This window comes from Mirounga angustirostris, unplaced genomic scaffold (genome assembly GCF_029215605.1).
Source record: "Mirounga angustirostris isolate CCGP_5_RB_7025 unplaced genomic scaffold, mMirAng1.0.hap1 SCAF_1, whole genome shotgun sequence".
Lineage (NCBI taxonomy): Eukaryota > Metazoa > Chordata > Mammalia > Carnivora > Phocidae > Mirounga > Mirounga angustirostris.
This window is the reverse complement of record NW_026991709.1, coordinates 193,345,551-193,357,890: the sequence shown is the minus strand read 5'-3', so window position 1 is coordinate 193,357,890 and position 12,340 is coordinate 193,345,551. Positions and strand designations below refer to the sequence as shown.

Genomic DNA, 12,340 nt, shown 5'->3' with positions numbered 1-12,340 from the left:
GTTTGTTTTTCACAGAATAAGTTTTGAAAGGAAACAAAAATTAAAAATTACTTCTTCCTTAGCTTGGTGCCATCTTCACCAATTCAAGATTCTGACAGCTGGCTGTGTTGGATGTAACAACAGAAATCTTTCCCAGTACTCTTCTTCTTAAACTCTGAGCCAGTAAGAAACTGTTGGTACATGCAGAGGAGAATTTCTTAAACATAGGCAGCATGCTCATTTAAAGTAAGCTCTAGATCTCCCACCACTGCATCATTGGGATAACAGGGGGCATTCTAGGGAATTGTGGGTTTGTTTTAGGCACACGCAAGCTGAAATGTACCTTCTGTGGAGAGCCTGAGATTTTTACCCCTCTCATCCTGCTGAGGAATTAGAGTTAGATGTATCTGCCAGTGCCAGGTTTGGGACCAGGAGAAAGCCAAAACATTTCACGATGGAGAGTCTTGAATTGTCAAAGAAATCCTGTCTTTGGCTTTTGCCATCTCTTTCACTCTCAAGGGTGGCAATAGATGTCTGTGGTGGCTGGGGGCTTTCGTTGCTGGTATTTTGGCCTAAAGGGTCTGAAACTGCCACAAGTGTTCCTTGGAGGACAGCTGCTGACAAAAATGGAGTCTATAAGTCTGGCGCATCATCTATTTCTGATATTGTTGGAGCCATTGGTTGATGGGTGGGCAAGACCCTCCAAGCACCATCCTGATATTGGCTAGATTTACCAAAGGGAGTTGTTCTGTTTTTGGGCAGCCTCCCTCAATAAGCTGTACTGTAGGTGGACATTGAACATCAACTACTGTGTCTTCGCACACTGTGAATATTTGTGGGAAAGAGTTCAAATGGAGCAAACGTGTTTGGAGTGGCTGCTCTCTGGCTGGGAGACACTGGGCTCCTTTCCCCACTTTATTTTTGATTTAGCCTATGCATCATAATTGTATTAGTAGGGATGGAAAAATTTGGGGACAATTGCCCTGGTTATTCCTGGCTTGTTGGATATGGCAAGAAAGACGGTCTTATGTATCTGACCTGTAGATCCTCTTGAACTAGACAGACCTGTAACTAATAAGCCAGGAGATAAGGACTCTGAAGATTCATGGCAGCTGTCTTCAAATTTTGTCACCCAGCATCTCATGTTCCTTGAAGAAAGTAGGAGACGGGATCATTTAACTCAGTAGGGTTTACTTTTGCACAAAGGAGGTCAGCCTTGCTTTCCCTGGGGTGACCCTGCCAGCTGTTCTGGAGGCACGTTATCTCCTTGGAGCAGGGCCACTCCAACAGCAGCTGTCAAAGACGTGGTCTGACCAAAGCGACTGTCCATCTGTTTGGAATTTTCTGAAAAACTTTTCCTCAGTCGTCATGAAGGATGTTCTGTGTCAGCCGTAAGATCACTGTGCCCATCCCAGCCACCCCGTCCAAGCCTGCAAACCAAGGTCAAACTTTTCCAAATGCCTATTATGTTGTAAATGTCTGAGCATGGGCAAAATGTAGACTCAGCCTGGGTACTGTGCATCCAGTGTTGAGGAGAACGTGAGTTTTCCAAATGGTTTCCTGATCTAAACTGGTCTACTGTGGAGTGACACGGCTGGCCAGAGACCACAGGCAGGTCATGAGACATGGTTTGGCCAACCGTGAGTGGGTGGAAGAGACATCCTGCTGTTTACTGCTGCTCAGTGTGTATCAACCGGTCCCCATCTTCAGAAGATAATTACAGAGCAAAACAAAGAAGCAAGGTTATCTGAGGAACTGTATTTAGTACTTACCTTTTAAAACTGGTGGTGATTAACCTTGTTTTGAAGAGTGTGCTTGGTAGACGTAAGTAAAACGGATTTGACTGGTCTGCTCTTGAAGGCTGCCAGGGATGCGGCACCATGAAGGCCATGACCTCAAGAGGACCCTTCTGTCTCCAGAAGCAGAGTGGCCTCTCCCGCTCTCCCCACAGATTGAGCTGACTCTGACTCAGCCATCGTGTCACTGTGTGATTAGCTTCGGTAACTTTCTTCTGTGTATTTTCCTCAAGTTAAGTAGACCTTATTTACTGCTCTAAAATAAAAAAGGTCATTTTAATTGGGGAAGAAGCCTTGTTTTGGCAAGTGAAGATGACTATGTGAGCAAGCTTGCCCCCACCAGTGTGCCCCCAACAGCAGATGGAATACAGCCAACTGGCAGTAATTTGGGGTTTCAATGAAATCCTTGTGTTAAATTGAAATGTCTTTGGAAGGAAAGGTGTACAACTTTGCAAATAATTATCAAGGATGACTTTGAAAAGCTTGTTCTCCTCTCAAGCCTGATCTGGTATTCTCACGTTCATTGGCTATGTGTGTCTGTTTGGGACAGAAAGAGTTTCTTGTTTTGTTTTGTTTTGTTTTTGCTTTATTCTCTTTTTTCTTTCTTTCTTTCTTTTTTTTCTTGTCTTTTTTAAACAAAAACATTTAGATACTCATCTGTCAATGACATCTTTGAAGAAAGGGCAGTCAAACTGGGCAGGATTCCATTTGTGCGTCAGCCTTGGTGCATAAATGGGCCCCATCCATCTTCTTGGCCTATGACATTGCTTACAGTCCTTCTCTTGAGGGACCTGCCAACTTTCCAGCTGCCACTAGTGTGCTGAATTGTCTTAATTGCTTTCCCTCTGCAAAGGAAGAAGTGGTAGGACTTTCTCTTTGGCCTACCAAGACTCTCCAGAGCTCTTCTGTGCACGTCAGGCCCCTCATCCATTTTTCTGTTGTTATTAGCAACACAACCCTCAGACTGTAAAGTCCACATAGGTTTGTCACCTCCTCTGTAACTGGCTAAACGTGATCTTGGGTCTCTGAAGATCTATCTAAAATAAGATTGGGATCATAACCTCCCTCACCTTACTCTGGCTTGATTTGGGAATAAAATGAAAAAACAAATAAAATAGTGGAATATGAAAAAGTATAAAAATGCTAGGATTTGAGGTGACCTATTTTTATCTTCAAGTAGACAGCATATTCATTCATTCATTTATTCACTGTTTCCTGACCCCTTTCTTTTACCAGGCACTCTAGATATACTCGAGTAAGAACCAGGCTCCACAATGACATTCCCTCCCTTCCCTAGAGACCTGTAAAATAGTTATTTTTAAAGCCATGTCCACCCAGGGCAGGTGAATAGAAAAGCTGGACAATTATCTAGAAGGTCTTGGAAGTCAAAAACTGTTCTTTTCCTCTCCTGTTGCTCAGAACAGAACCCTAGAGAGTGCATAGTGGACGCATAGTGGAGTGATCCTCAGTAAGAATTCTATAAAATGAACTGAACTTGTAGAAACCTATTTTGCACTCACTTAGTTATTACTGACTTGAGTTCCATAAATTACATAGATCATGGTGTTAATTCTCTACTCTGCTCGTAATGGGGAGACTGGGCCCTATTGTCCAAAGTCATGGGCGCTGCTTCTACCAAGCAAGGATGGAAATGACATGGAGAGAAAGAGAAATACACAGAGGGCAGAACTGAGTCAGTCACCAGGGAAGGTGGAAGTCTACAGGGAACTTCTCCCCTCTTTGGATGTTTTGTCCCATCCCCCTGTTCTCCTTTTGGATTCTTTCTATAAATACACAATATAGCATCTCAGTTTTCTCTAAAGAAGTTCAGATTTCGGGATTTTTAAATAACAGATAATAAATTCTGACTTTTTTTTTGCATTTGCTTTAAATGTAAATTTTAGCATATCAAAATTTAGAACCTCTTCTACAAATGTTCCAGTTTGATTTCTTAAATAAAATTTAAAAGCTCTCCAAAGGCAAGGATGGTCCGGATTATCTTTGTATTCCTAGTGCTAAGCACAAAGGTTGACGTGTGGTAAATATGTCAAAAATCGTGGCAGAATAAATAACTCAAGGAAGATGGGCTTCATTTTCCCCTCTCCTGTGTAGGTACATAAGTGCAAATTGTACTGTCCAGACAAGGGGAACACAGTATTTGACGAAAACTCTAAGAGGTGCAGTCAACCCCTGCAACTCTAATCCATGCCCTAGTAATCTGACACAGACCACTATGGATATTTTAAGGAATAGAAAAACCGTTTAGTTCCCCATCCTAATGTCAGCTGTGCCGGCCTGGTAGTTACCTCTACATCAGTAAAAGTCTTTTTTAAGGTCTGAGCATTGAAGTGATGCCTAGAATAGCTAATCTGATCAGCAGCAGGGAAGGAAAAAAAAAAAAAAAGTAGATGAGAGACCATAGAGGCATTGTTTTCCTACAGAAACAGTTTTTTAACACGGATTTTGTTTTTGAGGTGTGATGTACATACCAAAAATTCACTTATTTTAAGTGTAAAATTCAATTATTTTTAGTAAATCTGGGGGGAGCTCTGATCTGCCAGTCTGTTTCTTTGCAAGAAACACGTTGAAAAAAAAAAAAAAGAAACACATTAAATCCATTCACTGGGGGGAATTTGAAAATGGGGTGATGTGGTCTCACTTGCATAATTCTAGGCAGTACAATGAAGGGGAATGCTTGATGTTAGGACAGAAGATCTCATTTTAACCAGCAAATTAGGAAAGAGATGAACACTGTGGGCCACCAGCTATTGCCAGGTATGTGATATTTAAACTGAGTGTACTTATTAAAATGAACCCTTCATTAGAAACGGGTGAATAACGGTTGGCAAGATGTTAGAGGGAAATCATCAGGTTAACAGTACTCCTTTGGCGGCATCTCACATTTTGGGGGTATATGAGTTAACTAGTACGGCAGGAATTACATGTCAGGTCTGCGTCGCTAAACTTCTAGTTTGTCAGATCTGAGCAAAATGGGTGTTTCATCTTGGCAGAAATGAATACCTACGCCTTAAACCGTGGTTCTCAACCAGGGGCAGTTCCCTCCCACCCCGGGGACATCTGATAGCATGTAGAAACATTTTTGTCACAACTGGTTAAGAGGGGGATGCTACTGGCATCTAGTGGATAGAGGTCAGGGATGCTGGTAAACATCCTATCAGACACAGGACAGGGGCGCCTGGGTGGCTCAGTCGTTAAGCGTCTGCCTTCGGCTCAGGTCATGATCCCAGGGTCCTGGGATCGAGTCCCACATTGGGCTCCCTGCTTGGTGGGAGGCCTGCTTCTCCCTCTCCCAATCCCCCTGCTTGTGTTCCTTCTCTCGCTGTGTCTCTCTCTGTCAAATAAATAAATAAAATCTTTTTTTTTTTTTTTTTTTTTTTTTTTTTAAGTCACAGGACAGCCCCTGAAAACAATAAAGAATTATCTGGCCCAAAATGTCAGTAGGGGAGAGATTGAGAAATGACAGGCAAACTTCAACCTTTAGGGCTTTCAAATTCAAATTCAAAATGTTTTCCCTTATAGGCTCATTTATAAAAAGATCTTGTTCCATTTCTTCCTTTTGTAATTAAGTCATTCAATAAATGTATATCTAGCACGTTACTGTGTACATAGTACTGGGGATACAGCTGGGAACAAGCACCCTTGAGGTCAGCGCGGAGTGTCTGGAGGGTTGTTGGTTGATACACTAAGAGGGCACTGTTGGCATGCTGTCGTACCTGGAGGCTGGGGTGATGGCTGCCCGGTGAAGCATCCTTCCACCCAAATGCCACAGCACCCCCTGAAAACACTGAGTAAGACCAAGGTGCTGCCAATGGAGAGCTTCCATTTGTGTGGGAGATATAGACAACAGACAAGTATTGCATGAATGGGAGAAGAGGAGGGAGGAGGGAAGGCCCCAGAGTGGTAAATGCTCTATAGAAAATTGACCGGGATAGGGCGCCTGGTGGCTCAGTTGGTGAAGCGTGTGCCTTTGGCTCAGGTCATGATCCCAGGGTCCTGGGATCGAGTCCCACATCGGGCTCCCTGGTCAGCGGGAAGTCTGCTCCCTCTGCCCCTCCCCCCAGCTCGTGCTCTCTCTCTCTCTCTCTTTCTCTCTCACTCTCTCTCAAATGAATAGATTAAAAAAAAAAATCTTAAAAAAAAAAATCTTAAAAAAAAAAAAAGAAAAGAGACCAAGATAAAGAGGTGATGCTGGCTGTGGCCAAGGCAGAGAGGTGTGCTCATCTTCACACATGTATGTTTGGCTGTGTGGCGGGCTCCCTGCTTCTCCAGACTGGGGGGGGGGGTGGCGGTTAGGGAAGGCCTGACAGGAGCAGAGTCAGGTGGGTACTCTGAGACACAGATGAGTATCTCAGGTTTCAGGAGTATTTAGTAGGATCTTAAAGCAGGACTGACAGGCAGGTGGGCAGATGACCCAGGGAGAGGTGGGGCACCCAAGGCAGGTCTTTGTTCTAAATGTCAGCTATGAGGTAAGGCTTTTTATGTGTTCGGCATTTGGTTTTCTCGTCTTCTTTTTTTAAAGCGGACAAATAGGAGCAAGGCGGGGCAAAAGGAGGTCTAAGCCAGTATGACTGACAAACAACATAGAAATGGATTAATGATGGAGCTGCCAATTATGCTGAATTTCAGGTCACCACATAGCTGCCCCGCATACCACCATAGGCAGGGATGTGGGCACGGTAAGGATTCCTGTTCCAGAAATAAAAATAGCCCAGAGTTTTGAGAAACTGGATCCTGTGTGCTAACTCCCCAGGATACTCACTGCCAAGAGTCACTGTCCTTTGATAAACCTTATCAAAAGCGCCAGCATATCCTCCACCCAAAAATCAGTGGCAGAATTTTCAGATAACAGGTCCTCACGCCTGGCTTGTGCATTCTGAATCTGCAGGTTGAGACCCCTCTTTTTGAGGTCATGGTGTGATTTAGGCTTTAAAGCCAATGTGAACCAAGGGTTTGGCAGTGAGCCCAGAGCCATTTCACCCCTCTTATAAAACGAGGCTGATTGGTGCTTCAGGTGGATTCCTAAAACAGCCTAGTTTTTAAAGAGGGAGATTGATTTCATCGTCACAGAAAAGGAAAGGAATTTACCAATAATGGAGAATGACTTACACCCAGGTTCTATCTGGCTTTAGGGGGCCCCTCTGGTTCCTGTCGAGAGAAATAAATTTGTTTATAAATATAGATACAGTACTTGGCAAATGCTTACAGTGAGTGCTTGATCATGAGTAGCTGCTAAATTATCATTGCTATTGCTTCTGTTGTTAGAATGACTATTGGCTAGGGGCGCCTGGGTGGCTCAGTTGGTTAAGCCACTGCCTTCGCCTCAGGTCATGATCCTGGAGTCCCTGGATCGAGTCCCGCATCGGGCTCCCTGCTCGGCAGGGAGTCTGCTTCTCCCTCGGACCCTCCCCCCTCTCATGTGCTCTCTCTCTCTCTCATTCTCTCTCTCTCAAATAAATAAATAAAATCTTTAAAAAAAAAAAAAAAGAATGACTATTGGCTACACTGACTACTACTCACTAGCCAGTGCTTATTGCCACGTGCTGTTCTCTGTGAAAACTTGCATAGATGCCATTATGGTATCTTGACATGTTTCACAAAACTTTGAAACGCACACTTCCAGGGACCTGTGCCTTAGAATACAGGTTGGCCAACTATAGCCCATGGGACCAAATCTAGGCTGTAGCCAATTTTGTTTTGTTTTCTTATAGTTTTATTGAGATATATTTCACATAATATAAAATTCACCCATGTAAATTGTACAGCTTATTGGACTTCAGTGTATTCACAGAGTTGTGCAACCATCACCACAATCTAATTTTACAACAATTTTGGGGTGCCTAGGTGTCTCAGTTGGTTAAGAATCTGACTCGGTTTCAGCTCAGGTCATGATCTCACTGTTGGGAGATGGAGCCCCGCGTTGGGCTCCATGCTCAGTGCAGAGTCTGCTTCAGATTCTCTGTCCCTCTCCCTCTGCTTCTCCTCCAGCTTATATGCTATCTCTCAAATAAATAAATAGATAGACAGATAAATAAATAAATAAATAAATAAATAAATAAATAAATAAATAATTTTAGAACAATTTCACCATCCCAGAAAGAACCCTTGTACCCACACACTCTCGTTCTTGATACCTATTCCCTACCCCAGCCACAGGATACCACAAATCTACTTTCTGTCTCTATGGCTTTGCCTATTCTGGACTTTGCAGATAAACGGAAACACACAGTATATGGCCTTGTGTGATCAGCTTCTTTCACTTAGCTTAATGTTTTCAAGGTCAATCCATATTGTAATATATGTCAATACTTTGTTTCTTTACTGCCAAATGATATTCCATTGTTTGTACGTACACCATTTTGTTTATCCATTCATCAGTTTATGGACATTTGGGTTCCCATTTTTTAGCTATTATTAACAATGTTGATAATGAACATTCACATACAAGTTTTTGTGTTGATATATATTTCCATTTCTCTTGGGTAGTAGACACCTAAGAGTGGAATTTTGGTGTCATAGGGTAACTCCACATTTGATATTTTGAAGAACTACCAAGCTGTTTTCCAAAGTGGCTGCACCATTTTACAGTCCTATCAGCAATGTCTGAGGGTTCCAATTTTTCCACATCTTTACCAACACTTGCTATTATCTGTCTTCTTTATTTTAGCCATCCTAGTGGGTGTGAGGTGATCTGCATTTCCCTAATAACTAGTTATGCTGAGCATCTTTTCCTATGCTACTTGCATTTGTTCATTGGAGGAATGTCTTTTCAGATCCTTTACCCATATTTCAATCACATTATCTGTCTTTTTATTGTTGAAATACGAGTTCTTTACATATTCTGGATATAAGAACTTTGTCTGATATCTACCATCTGTTTTTGTAAACAACATTTTATTGAAATACTGCTATGCTCTTATTGTCTATGTACTCCTTCCTGTTAAAATGGCAGAGCTCAGTAGTTGAATAGAGACCATATGGACTACAGTGCCAAGAATATTTACTACCTGGCCCTTTGTTCACTCACTTATTTCACCATATTTTTATCTTATCAAAATGAAGTGGATATATAAATCAGAGTCTATGTAAGGAAATGTTGAAGGCAGAGCTTCATGTCTCAGAAGGTGCCTATCTGTTATGCCTAATGTTTTTATATATGCGGTTACACAGAAATCCCAATCAAAGATCCTAAGCTTTCTAAAAATATATGCTCTCATTGTCAGTCAAGACAGTGATTTACTTAATCTTCGCTCTAGTTTATAAACCTCTGAACAGTGTAATCAGCATAATGCTTGGTAGAGCATTGGAAATGCCCTCACATGCTTTGGTGGAAAACAGTTTATGGGATTTTTTTTTTTTTTTTCCAACATGACTCATGAGAGATTTGGGGATTTATTTAGCTGGCTTTATCCAGGCAAATCTCCTAGTGACCTTGTTGGGATCTTGATCTTGTTTAAGACTAGAATATATGTGACTCATGCTAAGTGAAGCACCCACAGAGGATAAAAGAGCTGATGTGAACCTTCCCTCCCTGGAAGAGAGGGACAGGCATCAGCATAGTCCGAAGCAGGAACATAAATGCTCTGACAGTCAGCCTGAGGACTCTCCTACTCGTGGAAAATGCTTTGGCCAGGTGGCGGTGGGAAAGGGACAGTGCTGATCAAAGACTTGGAATTCCCATGACCTCCCCAAGTCTGTGCCCACCACGAGCTCCTGGGTTCTATTCTGGATGAAAAGTTCTGCATGAGACAAGGATCAGCATCTAATTGTCATTCCTACTTCAAGACCAAATTATATGTGAACAGGCGGGGCATATGGGAGTGTACAATTGTCTTTAAACAAACAAACAAAAAAGACATTTTGGAATGAATCCATAGTTTGTGGTCATTTTTTATGCTTTTGCATCACTAACTTATTCCTACCAACTTCTGGATTTGTGCTGATATAGACAGGTTTTTAAGCCAAAATTATTTTTGTTATTGAATTATTTGTGTCATGCATTTCTTGCTCTATTATGCTGTAGATCATCCCACATCTCCCCTCCCTTATTCTTTCCAGAACCCACCCCAAAGAGGTTTCATCCACAGTGAAGTGTTTCTCCTCAATGTTACCTATAACTTCCACATTATGGAATCCAAACTGCAAACATTCATTATCTCAGAGTTTCTGTGAGTCAGGGATCTGGGTGAAGTTTAGCTGGGTCCGCGGGCTTGGGGTTTCTCACAAAGGCTGCAATCCATGTACTGTGCCAGGGTCTGTCATGGGGCTGCAAATGAAAATGTTGCTGGGGCTGTGGTCTCATCTGAAGGCTCAACAAACAGAGGAAACGCTTCCATGTTCACTCCTGAGAAGCTTAGCAGCATTCAGTCCTCACTGGTTGTTGGTCAGCAGCCTCCCTTACTTCCTTGCCATGTGTCTGTCTCCACAGGTCAACTCACAATGCACAGGGTCCTACAAGATTTGACCCCTAGTTACCCTCTAACCTCAGCTCCTTCTACTTCCACCTTCACTCACTCAGCCACATTGCCCTTATTCTGTTCTTCAAGCACATTAAACTTGCTCCTATGTCAGTGCCATTGCACCTGCTGTGCCTTCTCCCTGGGACAGTTTTCCTCTAGATATCTTCACCACTGGCTCCATATTTTCCTTCAAGTTTCTGCTCAACTGTTTTGTGGGAGGGATTTCCTGATCACCATGTGTAAAGTAGAAACTCTTCTTCTCCCATAACCGCAGTACTCTGTGCCCTGCACACCTGCTTTTCCACCATCTGATATATATTTTGTATGTCTTTACCTTCTCCTTCTGTGAGATGTTAAGTTCAATGGAGCATATACTTTATATTTTTTATTCTCTGCTTCATCTTTGATACTTAGAAAATTGCCTGGCATGCAGAAGGTGCTTAGAAATTTGTCAAATTATTGACTTTGCATTGTTTTGTAACCACATTAGCTAAATCATTCAGACTTAACTCTGACTTTAACTGATTTTAGTGCATATCGTTGGCATTTGAATGGCATGACTCCCACATTTTTAAGATCTTCTTGCACTCCTTACTCCCCTCCCCTTTCCTCTTGCTTTTTATAATTTGTCCCTTGATCAATTAAAGTAGATCTTGAGTCATTTTTCTTCAAAAGCAATGTATTGGTGGCATGCTCCCTGAGCCATGGCGTATCTGAGAATTGCAATCTTAGTTTGGTTCCTTGTTAAGGTTTGTTTTTTATTTGTTGGGTTGGTTTCTAGACTTCAGAATTTTTAATTTGTTCTTTAAAACTTGAAAATTTTACCAGGATCCATTTGTTTTGTTTATGTGTTTTTTTTCTCTAGTATATACTGATTGAGACTTTTATATACCAACCACTAAGCTAGACTAACTTATAAGATTTTTTTCATTAATCTCTCCTATAGGAAGCTTTTCTTGATCTATATAATTGGAGTTTTTCTTTAGCTCAGGAACGATACTTTCTCAGATTTTCTTTCCTTCTCTTTGATAAATTCTAACCTATTTATCAGGAAAACCAATTATCCATATGTTAGTTCTTCACATTTGCTCCTTCATTTCTACCATCTTCTATTACTTTCATCATTGTTTCTTTCTTCCATAGTCCTGGAGTGAATATTCCCTATTAGGTATTCTATATCACTGATTCAATATGTTGCAATATTTCCTTTGTACCTCTGATGGTGGCTATGGTAGATTTTATTCATTTTTTCACTTAGTTATGTATCTAGTTTTATTCATTTATCATTTGCCATTATTAGTTATTATTTTATTATTCATTATTATTTTATGATTGTTTGCAATTATTTACTCCTTTGTTTCTTATAAGGGGAACAAATATCCTTGCCATTGCTGTGTCACTCACTATGCCTTCCTACTGGAGCTGTATGCTTCTGTGCCTCCTTAACTCCAAACTTAGCCACATACATATTATTGCCAATGGAATGTGAGTGGGTATAATGACAGCAAATCCAATCAGAAACTTTAAAAATTGTACTAAGGTATGTTTTAAAATAGATCTTTCATTCTTCTTCTGCATCTTATGGGCAGTGCTGCCTTTGTTCCTTTTTTAAAAAATATCTTTTAGGAGGATCCATTTAGGTTTCTTTCTTAATTTTAATCACCATTAAAATATGGGATGGTTGCCACTGAACAAGGTGAATGACTTCCCCTTAAGTGTCCCTTATTGTTGACTTCAGAGTAACCCTTGGAGACTAAGATAGAAGACTAGTTGATATGCACAGCCCCTAAACAAATATCCAGTGTCTAGATATCTTCTATCTAGAATGACATTGCAGACTGGTAAAAGATGCCATGTCCTGCTGCCTGGTAGTCTGACTACTTAGGTGAATCAAAGTCATCTGTAGTTTTCATTCCTTGTAAGAAACAGTAGATAAAAACTGTGGCCTCTAAATTGTGCTTATCTCACTGTCCTCCCTTCCGTGTATCATCCTATTATATGCTACATTGTTGAGATTCTTCCTGTCTAGTGGAGGAAAACAGCAAGGTCTTAATGGCAGGTGTTGTAGGAGTTAAATGTCCACAGACA

At 41.4% G+C, this 12,340-nt stretch overlaps 1 protein-coding gene across 1 annotated transcript in view; it reads left to right on the top strand.

Annotated features, from left to right (window-relative positions):
• CACNA2D3 (calcium voltage-gated channel auxiliary subunit alpha2delta 3) overlaps positions 1 to 12,340 on the top strand; it is an 858,477-nt gene that overhangs the window by 696,411 nt on the left and 149,726 nt on the right. The window lies entirely within an intron of this gene.